Source organism: Camellia sinensis, chromosome 14 (genome assembly GCF_055761805.1).
Source record: "Camellia sinensis isolate YWXY chromosome 14, ASM5576180v1, whole genome shotgun sequence".
NCBI classification, from domain to species: Eukaryota; Viridiplantae; Streptophyta; class Magnoliopsida; order Ericales; family Theaceae; genus Camellia; species Camellia sinensis.
In genome coordinates, this window is record NC_138974.1 from 60,715,466 (window position 1) to 60,732,906 (window position 17,441).

Consider the following 17,441-nt stretch of genomic DNA (forward strand, 5'->3'; position numbering starts at 1 on the left):
AGGCCCCTCATGAATGGATCCCATCATACTATTCTTGAAAGATGGCGTCCTACCGGAAGAAAAGAAAGAAACCAACAAAATTAGAGCAAAGTCACAACGATTTTGGCTCTCCCCATCCTTGGTATTATACAAAAAGTCGTTCTCAGGACCCTATCTAAAGTGTGTCCACCCCAGTAAACTGAAAGCATTCTTATACGAGATACACGAAGGGGTGTGCGGAAGCCATCAAGGAGGAAGATCGCTAGCTTACAGGGCCATTTCGCAAGGATACTGGTGGCCATACATGCAGGCAGACTCAGAAAAATATGTGAAGAAGTGCGAGAAATGCCAAAAATTCGCACACCAAATACATCAACCAGCCAGAGAACTCCTACCATTGACTAGCCCATGGCCTTTTGCAATGTGGGGCTTGGACATAGTAGGACCGCTTCCAACAGCACCTGGCAATTTCTCGCAGCAACAAACTACTTCACAAAGTGGGTGGAAGCAGAAGCATTGGCATCAATCAAGGAAAAAGATGTGAAGAAGTTCGTTTGGCAAAATATCATTACTCAATTCGGGACACCTAAAGCCCTCATATCAGACAACGGCACCCAGTTTGATGGCAAAATCTTTAGAAGCTTTTGTGAAGAATATAAGATAGAGTTCTACAATTCTACACCAGCATATCCTCAAGCAAATGGCCAAGCAGAAGCATCAAACAAGGTTGTCTTGGATGGACTGAAGAAAAGGTTAGAGAAGGCAAAAGGCAAGTGGGCGGAAGAACTTCCTCATGTTTTATGGGCTTACCGCACCACACCTCGACGATCAACAGGAGAAACACCATTCTCCTTAGCCTACGGAATGGAAGCAGTAATCCCACTAGAGGTTGGCCTCCCCACAACTCGACCTCGCCGAAGAAAGAAGAGAAAGAGCACTAGTTCACATTGCCTCATATCAGCAAGAGTTATCCAGAAAATACAACAAGACAGTGCATCCAAGACAATTCAAGATCGGCGATTGGGTACTGCGCAAAGTGATGGGAAACACCCTGGTGCTAGGAGATGGCAAGCTAGGGCCTAATTGGGAAGGTCCTTACAAAGTAGTTGGGTTAGTAGGCAAAGGGGCATACCACCTAGAAGACAAGGACGACAAAGCAATCCCTAGGCCATGGAACACTGCCAATCTCAAGTTATTTTATTTTTAGCTTTCCTCTTTCAAACATGTGTAATTTTTTCCTTCCTCAATAAAACAAGTCGATTCTTTTCAGCATAGTTGTTTTCTGTAAAAGTTAGTTTTAGTGAAGTTAGGAACATTGCAAACATTTTATTCTAAGCTGGCTAGAAAAAAACCAACTTAGAGGTTGGCTGAATTAAACCAACACCCTTCCTAAGCCCAGGATAAGGATCCAGGCTGCAGGACGTTTGGTCGGAATAACCAAACATTTTACTTTAGGTTGGCTGGAAAAACCAATCTAAAGGTTGGCTGGAAAAACCAATCTAAAGGTTGGCTGGAAAAACCAACACCTCTCCTAAGCCCAGGATAAGGATCCAGGCTGCAGGACGTTTGGTCGGAATAACCAAACATTTTACTTTAGGTTGGATAGAAAAACTAATCTAAAGATTGGCTGGATTAAACCAACACCCTTCCTAAGCCCAGGATAAGGATCCAGGCTGCAGGACGTTTGGTCGAAATAACCAAACACTTTACTTTAGGTTGGCTGGAAAAACCAATCTAGAGGTTGGCTGGATTAAACCAACTCTTGTTACTCTTTAGTCGAAGTGAGGACATCGGCTAAAGAGTGGTTGGCTGGATTAAACCAACTCTTGGTACTCTTTAGCCGAAGTAAGGACATGGGCTAAAGAGTGGTTGGCTGGATTAAACCAACTATTGTTACTCTTTAGCCGAAGTAAGGACATCGGCTAAAGAGTGGTTGGCTGGATTAAACCAACTCTTGTTACTCTTTAGCTGAAGTAAGGACATCGGCTAAAGAGTGGTTGGCTAGTAAGTCCAGTCAGATTGCTCAGCTAAGACCGGAATAAAGTATCTCGGCCACACTACTATTAGAAAGCAAGCTCAAACAAGAATTTAAACCGAGGTAACAGTTGGAAGTGAAAAGATCATGGAAAAGTCATTACAAGTATAAGCATACAGTTCAAACCGAAAAAAATGTTGTAACAAAAAAGATGATTTTCATTGATCAAGTTCAGAGCAATTACAAGGGGGGCCATAGCCCGGTTACAAGTCAAAGCAAAAAGAAGAAAAAGAAAAAAATACAAGTTAATTAAAAAGGTCTTCAAGATCGGCTTCAATATCAACCTGAACACCGGTTGCAGATAGAAGATCAGTTTCAGTAGCAACTGGCAGCACGGTGTTAGTCGACGGCTCAACAGTTGGGTCTTCAAACGTTGGCTCCAACCTAGCTGGTTGACCGTTGCCTTGCTCGTTGACTACCGGAGTGTCACTTGGCTCATTCTCTTCATCGTCGTCGTTAGACGCTTCAAGGAACTGCTTCTGTAGATCAGTTGCATACTCCGCCAGTGAGGCCGGGATAAAATACTGAGGAGCATTATGGACCTCGGTGTCAAGACCACAACCAAGCTGCTCCACGGCACCCCTCCAGCCGCACTTGAAGAACAAATCCTTCGCAGCTTCACACTACTAGATGTATGCAGCTTCGCCTTCCTTGAAGCCTTTCACCTCGGCATCTTCAGCTTTCTTCTTCAAAAGATTTATTTCGGCGTCTTTAACACCCTCAAGTTTTGCAAGCTCCCGCAAATACTTGTCTTTCATCGCAGTTAGGGCTCTCTGTCTGTTAGCATTGGCCGAAGCAACTAGGCCGGTCAGACGAGTCACCTCGGCCTCCAGCTCGGCCGTCCTCACTTGTTCTTGTTTGAGCTCGGCGGTTTTGGTTTCGGCCTCTGCCATGGCCTCCCTTGACATTCTCCTGAGATCCAACACCCACTTGTGTGCAATGTGGTTCTTCTGAATGGTCTGCAATAAAATAGAAACTTTCCTTTTTAGCCGAGTTGAAAGTAAGAAGAATTTGAAAGGTACAAAAGCAAAAGAGAGTGCTACCTACCAAGATCATGGATTTTGTTGAAGACCGGATGGCCTTCAGCTCGGTGTTTAGCTGATTGTGGTGCTCCATGTCCTTTGGAAGGCACACACTTTTGGCAAGGTTGAAAGCCAGTATGTGATCCTTCTCAGCAACCACCGAATCAGTTTCTTCAATATCTCGGTTCTGATAAGTGAGCTTCGGTGCCCACTTGGAGGTAGCTCGGTCAGATGGCTCTGGTTGCGGACTCGGTGGGTGGCTCGGTGGTAGGGTGGTTTCGTCTTCATCAACTAACCGTTGTTCGGTCTGCGTAGTCCGGGCGCGTTTAGTTCGGCGTGATGAAGAAGGTTGTTGAGAAGGAAGGGTCGCCACGGTCTCTTGAGTTTGGTTGGGTGGTGGTACCTCGGCCCTGTTTGTCTCAGTCAAGAGGGCCCTGACTCTGTTTCTCTTGGCCATCTCTTCTTCAGCGGTCAGTGGGATTAGTCTAATTTGTGGCAATGTTGGGTCCGGTTCGGGGGCCTCCTCTAGCAGAAAGTCGGTCACTCTCGCTTTTCGGCGGCCGCTGTATCTGTATGTCGGTTCAAAATTTAACAACTTGGCCCAACTCCGTTCTTGATACCGTAGTGCGGCGCGGAGAGTGCCTAGATTGGGGTAGCTGTAAAGAAATTGAAGATGGGCTGAATCTGTATAAAGAAGACAAACTGTTAGTTCGGTTCAGGAGCGGGTAACTGAAATAAAGTAAAGCATACCAAAAACCGAAGTAATTATACCAGGTTCTCCTTTATTCCAGTTTATACTTCGGCCAGGGATCTGGGCTTGCTGGTCTTCAAAATTGCCAGACACCCAGAAAAAGTCATCATCGTTTAAGTCCTTATCCGGCGTATTTTTTATTATTTTTTCTCTGCGACGGCGTATCCTAAGGTAGTAGACCCAGCCGTCATCTTTGGAGCCATTGGAGTATTGGTGGAATATTTCGGCTAGATCGAGGTTAAGACCGGCTCGGCGGTTTAGTTCGGCTATACCCATTATTATACGGTAAGAATTGGTGGAAAGCTGAGTTGGGCATATTCTGGTTTGTCTTAGAAATTCACAAATCAAGGGTTGAACGGGGAATCTTAGTCCGGTTTCTATTATTGATAGGAGGGCGAAAGGTACATAGCCCTATTTTTCCCATGGAGGGTATCTTGTTCGGCCAGAATAAGCTGGACATCGTCAGGGATGTTGTAATCCCTTCGGAATTCGGCCAGGCCACCAGGGGTTTCTACCAAAAACCTATACTTCCCCATTTATTTTTTAAGTTATGGATAAATTAGTTCGGCCGCAAAATTGTGCTCAGTAGCTCGGCTGGGCACGCAGTGGAGTGCCCAGGCAACCTAAGTCTACAAAGTGGAAAACAAAGGAGTTAAGCACAGGTCATTGGACCGTGCTACAAAATAAAAGCAAGAATAGGAGTCCTACTTCAGGTGTGTGGGATGCTATAGGTTCTATCTCGATTTCAACAAGACGCTTAGTAGCTTGGATTAAGCAGGCGGTTCGATAGCTCGGTCTTGGCAAAGCGATTCGTTATCTCGGTTAAAGAGAAGGCTCAGTCAGATCGATTAAGCCTCTAGGAGCAGCTTTCTGAGTTCGGTCTAAAAACTTAGAAAGCTGGCTTAGCCCCAAAGACCTAGCTCGGTCGAACGTTAAGGTTTCATTATGCTACGTTCGGACTTAGTTCGGTTCGATTTTATTTTCTTTTTTTTTTTTGAGTAGAGGATTTCAGATCTCTGTAGGGATGCAGGATGTTGGTTTGTTGTAGATAGTACATATGAGTAAGTATATTTTTTCTTATTTCTGAACACTTGATATTATTCTGCTTTCTAATGTAAATCGTTTTACCTTGTTTGATGATATTGCTAACTTTTTTAATAACAAAAAGATGTTGAATACATTAGTTAAATATGAAATGTATATATCTATTGTGAATGTGATTATTTCATCAAGGACGAGTGCATAATAGAGCTTGTTGTCGATTTCATATTATAAATACAATAGTGCTGGAGCTTATTATTGGTTTGTGTTATAGATACAAGGGTGCAGGTTTCTAATTCATTCCCCTGAGCTTTTATTATAACATAATTCATCATAGTTTTGAACAATGTGGCATCAGGGCATGACTTAATGTAGAAGTAATACCATTGGCTTGTAATAATAAATTTCGTAATTATAATGTAAAAATGATTAGAAAGTTTTTTTTTTTTTTTTGTCTATTAATAAAAAAGAAAAAAAAAAATCAACATGAGGTGAGGACTGTAGAATAAGGGACATGCAAGAAAAAAATTTTGGGGGTGGGAGGAAAGAACCTTAGCAAAAAAAGAGACACAGTAATAGTTTTAAATATCAGCAGAGAGAAGAATCCTTTTGTTTTGAAGGGGACAACATAAAATAGTAGTTTTAGATGTGCTTCAAAATTACTATTTTTTTGTACAACTATATATGGATGTGGTGTTAGAATAAATTGTCTGGAATAATTTTCCTGAATCTCATGCCGTTATGCATAACTCCATTATGCATAACCTTTGTAGACTTTACCCTGCTAAAGTTTGTAATAATGAAATAATTTTCCTGAATCTCATGTCACTATGCATAACCTTTTAGGCTTTTACTCTAGTAGAGTTTGAAAGTCTTCTTCTTCTTCTTCTTCTTCTTCTTCTTCTTCTCTCTCTCTCTCTCTCTCTCTCTCTCTTTCTCTCTGTGGATGCTGCTTCTCTGCCACTTTGTGTAGTCCCTGGTCATTATGTACACAATGGTTTGACATCACTGATCTCAGGCCAAAAAATAAGTAGAAGATCCAGCATAGTTACTATGTCTCATGCTACCAATTCATCATATCATATACATAATAAATTATTCAAGAAATGGAAAGTTTGCAACTGGAGTATATCTAATAATCATCATGCATTTTGCATTTAAAATATAGAAGTTCAAACACTAAAAATGACTTGTTACTTACGAAAAGGGGGATAAAAAATGGATTGTTGGTTGGGTACTCTTTTATCATTTTGTTGCACTTTAAAGGTTATTTGCTATTAATTCTACTGTTTGCTCAGTTTTCTAGAATATGACTTGGTTATATTTTCATTTGTTCCTGGGAAGAATACAGAGGTATGTAGGAGTATTAAGAATTACATGTACAGGTACTTTATGTATGATGGCCTCAAACACTCGTGCATGGAGGGCAACCACATAGTCAACATTTTTTCGTTTTCTAAAGCTTATGGAATGATGGGATGGCGAGTTGGATATGTGAGTAATGCTTACTGTTTCTTATGTTTTTTTATATTGATAAAGAAATCAAAATGTTTCAATTAGAAATAAATATGAATGTTATTACTTCCTTTTGAATTGAAAATGGAGCTTGCTTTTAATAAATATCATGATTAGATGACATTAATTAGCTTGCATTCTTTCATTTCATTGGTAATTATCACTTCTAACCTCACATTACACTACTAATGTAGTAATGTCTACCTTTTGGAAGTCATCACTACATGACTCATGGTATAGTAATAGTATCTGTTTTATTTTATCTGCTTAACTTGGTGGGTGGGATGATAAAAAAAGTGGTTTTCAAAAATGGTTGTTAATTGCTTCTGGTTTTTGTTGGAACAATCTTCTATGTAAATAAAATAACTTAAAATAAACTCAAACAAAATAAATAAATAACATACCAGATTTATTTATCGAAACGAATTAAAATTAAGACCAAGTCGAGTGTGTGACACTCTGTCCTTAAGACAGATTCGCCCCGCTACGGTGCTTACGGTTGAGTGGCGTCTATCTCCCAGGATACAATGATCTTCACAAATTGTAGTAGCACTCCAAACAATTTGTTCGGCGAATCAAACCTGTGTTCTAACTCTCTGAATTTTATTCTAACTCTAATATGAAGAATAATGCAAATGTTATAAATTCTGGATAGCAAATGCAAAATAAACAGACTGAATTTTCGGATGTCTCTCTCTCTTCAAAATTGCTGGAATATAATCTATATATAGGCAACAAAGAGACAGATTGAATAGTCCGAATCGGTACAGACAATGGTCAACAGGTGCCACATGTTTTGAATTCAACTGATTCGAATTTATTCAAAAGAGAATCCGTTGGAGACAAAGTCAAAGCAACTGTAGGGAAATAATGTAATAAACTATTTGAATAGATAAAACAATTTTCCAAATTGTTTACCGTTGGTGGAACTGTCCCAACCTGTTACAACTTTAATATATAAACTATTTTGAATATATATATATATATCAAACTATTGAATATATATATATTAAACAAATTGAATAGTTTAATAAATAAAGTAAGAGGTACAAATTTTAGGAACCCAAAATTTAGAATTTAAATTAAATTCCCACAATAATTTTTTATTAAAAAATTCAAATGAATTTTATCTAAAAATTAATGTTAAACCCGAAAACGACGTCAACTTCTCATTCACTCATAAATGGTTTTTGACGTTCCGTCTTCACCGTGTGACTTGCCACGCGGCAAGGAACACGTCACCTCTTCGGACCCACCCCAAAAGACGTTCGGGGCCCACTCAAATTTGAGCTAAAAAAAATATGCCTATATTAAACCATTTTTCCAACAATCCCCCACATGAATGGAATTTGACGGAAAGAAAATGCAACAACATGATCTAATCAGAGAGTTAAGAAATTGGTAATATTCTGTAAATGATAGGTAGCTTTTGGCTTTAAACCTTCCATTGTGAGACACTATCGGATTTACTAGCTAAACAGTGAACATGATGTCTTGAACTGTTCAGCCGTTTGAATAAACCAAGACAATAGAACTCACACAGTATATTCCCAGACACAGTTTAGTTCTCACTATTGTGTTCATTTTGGCCCTGAACAACCTGGTCTTCATGAGTGCTCTAAAGACTTGTAGCCCTTCACAAATCTTATAGAACGGGCCCAGTTCACACTCACATAGGTGATTCTTATGAAGAGTATCCTGCCATACTCCACTAGGTTTACCTAGATATAAGAATTATTAAAAGTATTACTTAACCTAAATCGCTGCAGACACCACTTATTTCGTCATAGAAATGGGTAGGAGTTGGACTCCACAGTGATCCTTCTGAGTCAATCACAACTCGGTTGTCCCTTTGAACCTAGATCTTGGGATCTCCAGTCAACTAGGTTGGGTTGCCGTTGTGGTAACTCTTATTTCATAGGCTTAAGTCCCATTCCCCTCGATGAATTCTCAACTAACTCTCTTGCTAACCCTTTGGTTAGTGGATCCGCTATGTTGTCTTTAGACTTAACATATTCTATGGAAATAATTCCATTAGAAAGTAGTTGTCTTACGGTGTTATGTCGACGACGAATGTGTCGTGACTTACCGTTATACATATGACTCTATGCTCTACCTATAGCTGATTGACTATCACAATGTATGCATATAGCAGGCACCGGTTTTGGCCAAATTGGAATATCTTCAAGGAAGTGGCAAAGCCATTCTGCCTCTTTCCCTGCTTTGTCTAAAGCTATGAATTCAGATTCCATAGTAGACCTAGCAATACAAGTCTGTTTGGAAGATTTCCAAGATACAGCCGCTCCACCAAGAGTAAAGACATACCCACTGGTGGACTTCGAGTCTCTAGTATCCGATATCCAATTTGCATCACAGTATCCTTCAAGTACTGCTGGATATCTAGTATAGTTAAGCCCAATGTTACGAGTAAATCGGAGATATCTTAGAACCCTTATAATTGCTTTCCAGTGTTCTACTCCCAGGTTACTCGTATATCTACTTAATTTACTTACTGCATAAGTTATATCTGGTCGAGTGCAGTTCATCAAATACATTAAGCTTCCAATAATTTGGGCATACTCTAATTGAGAAATACTTTCCTGTACATTCTTAGAAAGATACAAATTAACATCTACAGGAGTTTTAGCAAGATGATCATCATCTTTGCTGAATTTGTCAAGTATTTTCTCAATGTAATGAGATTGTGACAAACTATATCCTTCTGATGTTTTGGTAATTTTCATACCAAGAATTACATCAGCAATGCCCATGTCCTTCATGTCAAAATGTTTATTCAACATTTTCTTAGTAGTTTTAATCATATCATTATTACTACCAATGATGAGCATATCATCTACATAAAGACATACAATAACATAACCTTTGTCTGTGTTTTTAATATAAACACATTTGTCACACTCATTAATTTTAAATCCATTTGACATCATTGCCTTGTCAAATTTCTCATGCCATTGCTTTGGCGCTTGTTTTAAACCATATAATGATTTAACCAATTTACACACTTTCTTTTCTTTTCCTGGAACAGAAAACCCTTCTGGTTGTTCCATGTAAATTTTTTCATTTAACTCACCATTTAAGAAAGCGGTTTTAACATCCATTTGATGAATTTCTAGATTGTGTAGAGATGCAATGGCAATTAGCATTCTAATGGATGTTATTCTAGTAACCGGTGAGTACGTGTCAAAGTAATCAAGACTTTCTTTTTGTCTAAATCCTTTGACTACAAGTCTTGCCTTGTATTTGTCAATTGATCCATCCGCTTTCATTTTCCTTTTGAAAATCCACTTATATCCAAGAGGTTTACAACCTGGTGGTAAGTCCACTAATTCCCAAGTGTGATTTTGCAAGATGGATTCAACTTCACTGTTGACAGCTTCTTTCCATAAAGGAGCTTCAGGACTGGACATAGCCTCTTTAAAAGTTAAAGGCTCATTTTCTACCATATATGTTAGAAAATCTAGACCAAAAGATTTTGAGGTTCTAGCACGTTTACTACGCCTAGGTTCCTCTTCTTCATTTTGATCTAACTCTTGTTCTTGATCATGTTCTTGATCATTACTAGTAATAGCATCAAAAGATCTTTTCTTATTACTAGTCTCTTGTCCAATCTTATTCGGAAATACATGTTCAAAGAAAGATGCATTCCGAGATTCAATAATAGCATTTACATGCATTTCAGAATGTTCTGATTTATGAATCAAAAACCGATATGCACTACTATTCTTGGCATAACCAATGAAAATGCAATCAATGGTCTTAGGACCTATCTTAGTCTTTTAGGACTAGGAATAGCCACTTCAGCCAAACACCCCCACACTTTTAAGTATTTGTAGGATGGTACTCTTCCATGCCACAATTCGTAAGGTGTTTGATTCACTTTCTTTCGGGGTACTTTATTAAGTATATAATTAGCTTAGACTCCATAGGAAGCTTACCAGCCCGCTTTTCAGAATTGCGGTTGTCCTCCTCAATCCTCAAACGCACAATTAACTCGTCCATAGAAATTTCTTTGCGCTTGTGTTTGAGGTAGTTCTTGAATTCCTTCCAGCCTTTTGGTAATTTTTCAATTAAGGCTGCAACTTGAAAGGATTCACTAAGAGACATACCTTCTGCATGAATGTCATGCAGAATGAGTTGGAAATCTTGAGCTTGGCTGATCACAGTTTTTGAATCAACCATTACAAAATCCAAGAATTTGCCAACCACAAATTTCTTTGAGCCGGCATCTTCCGTTTTGTACTTTTTCTCCAACGATTCCCAAAGTTCCTTTGCTGTCTTGATTGGACTGTAGACATTGTATAATGTGTTGTCAAGTCCATTCAAGACGTAATTCCGGCAAAAGAAATCGGCATGTTTCTAGGCATCAACCGCAACAACCACTTGCCGGTCGGTTTCATCCTCTTTCAGGATAGGAGCATCTTCACGGAGGAAACGAGCCAGGTTTAGAGTTGTAAGATAGAACAACATTTTCTGTTGCCATCTTTTAAAGTCAGTTCCTAAGAACTTCTCTGGCTTTTCACCGTGATTTATCGGTACTGTTACAACAGGAGAGGGGGTTGGCGTCATTGCAGCCACCACAGTAGTACTTGTTTGGGCATTTGTTTCAGTAGCCATCAATTCTAATATATAAAACAAAATTATAATTAGAATTTATACTACACAGAAAATTAAACCAAATTCACAGAATTAAATTCTATAAAAATAAAAGAAACAAGAATGTAACTTTTATTTTCCAATTAATTTGAAAATAAAATAAAATTTTATTTAAACAAATTAATTCCACACAGAAAATTAAATTCTGTAAAATAAAAGAAATAAAAACTATAACTTTTATTTTTCAATTAATTTGGAAATTTTATATAACCAAAATAATTCCGCACAAGAAATTAAATTCTGTAAAAATAAAAGAAATAAAAACTATAACTTTTATTTTTCAATTAATTTGGAAATAAAATAAAATTTTATTTAACCAAATTAATTCCACACAAGAAAATTAATTTCAGTAACACTTCAATAATTAAAATACTGAAACAGAATTTTAATTAATGAAAACTCAGAAAATAATTTCTAAAACCCAAAATTAATTTCTGAAAAAATTCCACAAAAATATATTCTGAATTGTTAATGACACTAGTATCGTACTACTAGTTGTTGTCAAAGAAAAGAGACAGTATATTACTACTATCTGTCAAATAGCATATAATCACTATTTATTTTTCCAAGCAGAATATTATTTTGTAAATCCACAGAAAATAATTTTCTTCCGAAATTATTTACGAAGAATGAAAAAGAAAAACAAACGAAAAATTCTGTAAACAGAATAATTCGAATTTGTCTTAAGATTGTTGGAACAATCTTCTGTGTAAATAAAATAACTTGAAATAAATTCAAACAAAATAAATAAATAACATACCAGATTTATTTATCGAAACGAATTAAAATTAAGACCAAGTCGAGTGTGTAACACTCTGTCCTTAAGACAGATTCGCCCCGCTACGGTGCTTACGGTTGAGTGGCGTCTATCTCCCAGGATACAATGATCTTCACAAATTGTAGTAGCACTCCAAACAATTTGTTCGGCGAATCAAACCTGTGTTCTAACTCTCTGAATTTTATTCTAACTCCAATATGAAGAATAATGCAAATGTTATAAATTCTGGACAGCAAATGCAAAATAAACAGACTGGAATATAATCTATATATAGGCAACAAAGAGACAGATTGAATAGTCCGAATCGGTACAAACAATGGTCAACAGGTGCCACATGTTTTGAATTCAATTGATTCAAATTTATTCAAAAGAGAATCCGTTGGAGACAAAGTCAAAACAACCGTAGGGAAATAATGTAATAAACTATTTGAATAGATAAAACAATTTTCCAAATTGTTTACCGTTGGTGGAACTGTCCCAACCTGTTACAACTTTAATATATAAACTATTTTGAATATATATATATATATCAAACTATTGAATATATATATATTAAACAAATTGAATAGTTTAATAAATAAAGTAAGAGGTACAAATTTTAGGAAACGACTTAGGAACCCAAAATTTAGAATTTAAATTAAATTCCCACAATAATTTTTTATTAAAAAATTCAAATGAATTTTATCTAAAAATTAATGTTAAACCCGAAAACGACGTCAACTTCTCATTCACTCATAAATGGTTTTTGACGTTCCGTTTTCACCGTGTGACTTGCCACGCGGCAAGGAACACGTCACCTCTTCGGACCCACCCCAAAAGACGTTCGGGGCCCACTCAAATTTGAGCTAAAAAAAATATGCCTATATTAAACCATTTTTCCAACAGTTTCTTCCTCTGCCAAAAAACAAATCAATAAATTGAAAGCGAAAAGAGGCTTTTATACTTCTCCATCACCCTATTCTTTCCAAAAAAAATTGCAAGCTATCTAGGAATCTAAATGACAGGTGTTACAATCATATCTTTTAGTTTTTACCCTGCTTTGCAATACTGTCCAAAACTTCTTCTTTACAAACTCTTTTTGTGTTTATTCGATTATTGTTAGATTATAGCTCAATGTGTACAATCATTGCCTGTTTTTAATAGCATTATCATCATTGTAGGATGTAATTAAAGTTTCTTTGGAAAGTTCTGTAATACCAAGAGTCCAATTGGTGGAGGGATAGTGTTGATCCGTTGTGTGAAATTGATGGAGTTCTAATTGGGCCTGAATATTGCAAAGTTTTTGTTTTAAAAGCGAACAAGCCGAACGTTGTTTTGGAAACAACATCCCGATGTTTAAGAACAGCCGGAGAAGCTGTGGGAAGATACATTGTGTAGCGCTCGATTTATGTATATGTTATAATCTTATTTATTTATTTATTGAAATAAATATCAAATGTTTTACATTTTCTATAAGCTTGAAATTAATTATATTGTAAATGATTTTTTTTTTGATTTTTTTTTTGCAAGTGCAACCCTTTTGAGTACGTGATGATATCTTCGCATATCGATATTAGAGTTTACAATCTTATTTATTTATTTATTTATTGAAAAAAATATCAAATTTTTTATATTTTCTGTAAGCTTGAAAATAATTATGTTGTAAATGATGATTTTTTTTCTTTGTTGTTTCTTTTTGCAGGTGCAAACCTTTTGAGTACGTGATATCTTCTCATATCGATATGAGAGCTTACTATTGATATCAAAACAAGCTACACTATATCTGTTTTTATTTTTTTATTTTTTTATTTCTATTGTCAATACTAAAAATTTGAGTTCTTGAATATCAAAAATTATTAGTATTGTTAGAGGTTATTTTATATATTTTTGTAAAGAATATTTAGTTGACAATTGTTACAAGGTACATATATTATTCTTGGTGTATGATTTTTTGAATGTGAATTTGGATGTGGGGATGTGGATGTGGATATATTTTAGAAAATGTTAATAATTTGTATAAGGAATATTTAATAAAATATGATTTTATAAAAAATAATTTTATTGTGACAATAATAAACCGTCGCTAATGCAATTCTCATTTCCTTATATTTTATTAGCGATGGGTTAACCTGTCGCATATACATATTAGTTCCAATCTTTTGCGATGGTTTCAACTGTCGCAAATAAATCTTTTGCGACTGTTTAAACTATTGCTAATACGGTATTAACTTAATATTACTTTTTTGGCGACGTTTTAGACCTTCGCTAATAATACTTTTTGCGACGGTAATCAACATCGTCACTAAAAATGCCGTTTTTTTCCCTTTTTTTTGTGTCAGGCGAAACCGTCACAAAAACTATTGATTAGCCGTCGCTACAAGAAAACGATGGTTTGTAACCGTCGCAAATACTTTTTGTCACGCCCCTTTCCGCCACTCCCCATTTTTCGTCGCTACTCCGTCGCAAAAGGTCTTTTGCGACGATATATGGACCTTTTGCGACGTTTGACACCGTCGCAAAAAGTCCTATTTTTAGTAATATTAGTGGATTCATGACAGATAAAGGGTCACAAAATGACTAATCAGAGGGTCAATGGTTATTTAAATCCCCAAAGACATAGGACTCCCGTGGTGGTACTTACAAAATATAATTGTATATAAGGTCATAATCAAATATTCTTTAAAATATAAACAAACATATCCATGAGTTTCCTTTTAACATATAGGGTTTAGAAAATAATCCACATAACTGAAATAATAATGTAGTTTATAATAATTTATAAAACATAACTTGTATAAAATAAAATATAATAAGTTAAAACGTACGTAAAATATATTATGGTAACTCAAGGTATAATATAACTCACCTTAAGATTAATTCTAACTTTTACCTTTTGTTCACTGCGACCTACTACATACTCCAAACTAAACTCAAAGTTTTATATATAAAAACAAAACTAGAGAAGAGAGAGAGAGAGAGAGAGAGAGAGGGAATAAGAGAGTTTTAGGATGGATGATGTTGATGCACGTGTTTATCTCTTTATATAGGTGAGTAGGCGTGGGTAGGAAGACACTTGGGGGGCACGCAAGTGTGTTATACAAAAAAATGTTATATTTTTAGTGTATTTCGATCTAGGAAAATTATAGAGAAAAATATAATAAAAATATCATAATACTTAGAAAATAATTTTGAATAATAATATAAAATTATGTATATTTTTTATATAAAATTTAAGGGATAACTTAAATTTTCGGGTTATTACAGGAATGATGGGTTTTGTGTAATTATCTTGCTTTTGTTTAATACATTTTTGCACAAGACACACACACACACACACACACACATATATATATATATATATGTAAATTGAATTGAAATTGTGGGTTAGAATGATGAGTTTTATGCAATTATGTGTAGAAATAGTTTATAAGAGCTTTAACAATTAAGTTTCAGTGGCTGTTGGCATGGTCTCAATAAAGATAATGAGAGAACAATTAGAGTCTAGGGTCTTTATCTCTCTATTTCAATTGACATCTACCTTCATATATATACACACACACATAACTCAATCTCATAATCTCAATTGATCACAAACCAAATTTTTATTTCCATCGACAATGATCAATTTCAGCACAATATGTTGGCTTGAAGAGGATAGTTTATGCAATGAGGTGGGTAGAGTGATTTGTGCATAGAGGGATTGTGTAATAAAAGATGAAGAGTGGTTTGATCAACAGTGAAAAAGAATTGATAAACGATAGTTTGATATAAGAAATAGAGAAAGGGGAAAGTGAGGTTGTAGATGAAGGAAATGGAAGAAAGAACGCGTGCTGTTGTGTGTTGCTATATGAAGTGGTGAATTTGGTGGTGATATGGGATTGGTAGGTAAGTAAGGTGAATCAGTCGACTCAATAGAGGTACTTGGCAAGTGGGTTTAGAGGCTAAAATAGCCTCAAATTGAAAAAAGCCAAAAAAACATGTACAAAAAGCATTTGTAAGCCCTTGATTTTTTTTGAAAACCATACCAATCATTCAATCATTAGGGACAATTTTGTCATTTATTTTTTCACATCATTTCAAATACATTTTTCAATACAAGAATCTATCAAAAAATTCTACCTATCTTCCCAAACACAAGTCAAAAAGTCTAAAAAGTAGCCACTTCCCAAACGAGGTTGTGGGAGCCAGAATTAAATATATATATATATATATATATCTGCTTATTGGGGTTAACTCAAACACGGCCTACAATGGGTCCAGCCCAAACAAGGGATCCCATCAGGTAAATATCACACCCCCCTCTATAAAAGGAGGGCATCCTATGGAATGAAGGTATGCCTCATCTCTCTCTGTGATACAGGACACAAACACTCTTCATTTTCTTTCTCTGAATCTAGTGACTGATTTCACCATCGGAGTGTCTCCGGCCGGCAACCCCGGTTGGGTGGCACCAACCATATTCATTTTTGCAGATTTACAGGGGCAAAGCTTGTCTCTTCGTTGGATCTCTACAATCCACGTGGGAGGATTTTCCTGATCTCACAATTGGCACCGTCTGTGGGAAACGTCTGAAAGAGTTCAACGAAGGAAATAGCAAACATGGTACTGTAAGTAAAAATTCAACAACAATGTGATGGTGATCTATTTTCTTTCTAATTAAATGGGTTCTTGAATTGTATATACGTATGTGTCTGCGTGCAAACTTTGTGTAAGCTTTTGTTCATATCGATTTTGGATGGAAAAGTTTTCAAACACAGCAAAATTCATGGGTCTATTTTTACATCTCCATTTTCTCTCTCAAAATGGTTTTCACATTTTTCTTGGTGCGAACAGCTTTACGACAATTCAATAAAGTTGTTCGGCTAAATTCTTACATGGGTCTGTCCATTTATTTATTTATTCTTTGTTTCTCAAAACTTATCTTAAAGTTGATTCTCAACATGTTTGCACGTATACCTAAAAATTTCCGTAGAATCCAAGGCTGGGTCTTCAGTTTTTCTCCCTCTAAAATTGGGTTTGACATTCTTCTTTGTGAAAGTAGCTTTTCAGCAATAGAATAAAGATTGCTCGGCTAAACCCACCCTTGGGTCTTTATTTATTTATTCTTTCACAAAACTTGTTTTGAGTTTATTGTTGGTTGTCAATATTTATTAAAAAAACAAAAAAACAAAAGGGTGGAAAGCAAGACAGACTACAGCTCTACAATTGGGTTTACTCTCTCTCTCTAGAATTCAATAACCATGCTTTGAAGCTTCAACGACATTGTCTTCTTTCTACGAAGCTTTCCGGAAAACAAAATAGAACACCAAGATTGTTCGGCTCCTCTAGAATTCATTCTCGTATTCAGCAACTTCGCTCCGCAAGCTTCGAGCTCAATAGCTCATGCAAGGTCATTTAATTGCCACAAATAGCCGAACGACTAAATTGCCAAACTCAGCAAAGCCGAATACATCTTGCCAAATTACTGAATTCCTCTTACTGAGTTGTCGAGTTGCCAAAAGATCAATGCTTGCAACGCCTCGTTTCGATAAACCAAGGAAATTGCCGAGATGGTGTCCAAGTGTTTCGGCTATCCCACAAACCAATGAGCTACCAGTTATTCACCGCCGAGTGCGACTTGAACACCCATTGTGAACCTCACCAAGCACATTTTTCCTACCGAGCGCA

The 17,441-nt window shown here is 36.4% G+C and overlaps 1 non-coding gene across 1 annotated transcript; it reads left to right on the forward strand.

Moving 5' to 3' along the window:
- Positions 1–4,755: 4,755 nt before the first annotated feature.
- On the forward strand, positions 4,756–13,732 carry LOC114261779 (uncharacterized). Its single transcript, XR_014350174.1, has 3 exons — positions 4,756–4,848; positions 6,214–6,322; positions 13,477–13,732. It is a non-coding gene; the product is annotated as an uncharacterized LOC114261779 (transcript).
- Positions 13,733–17,441: the final 3,709 nt, after the last annotated feature.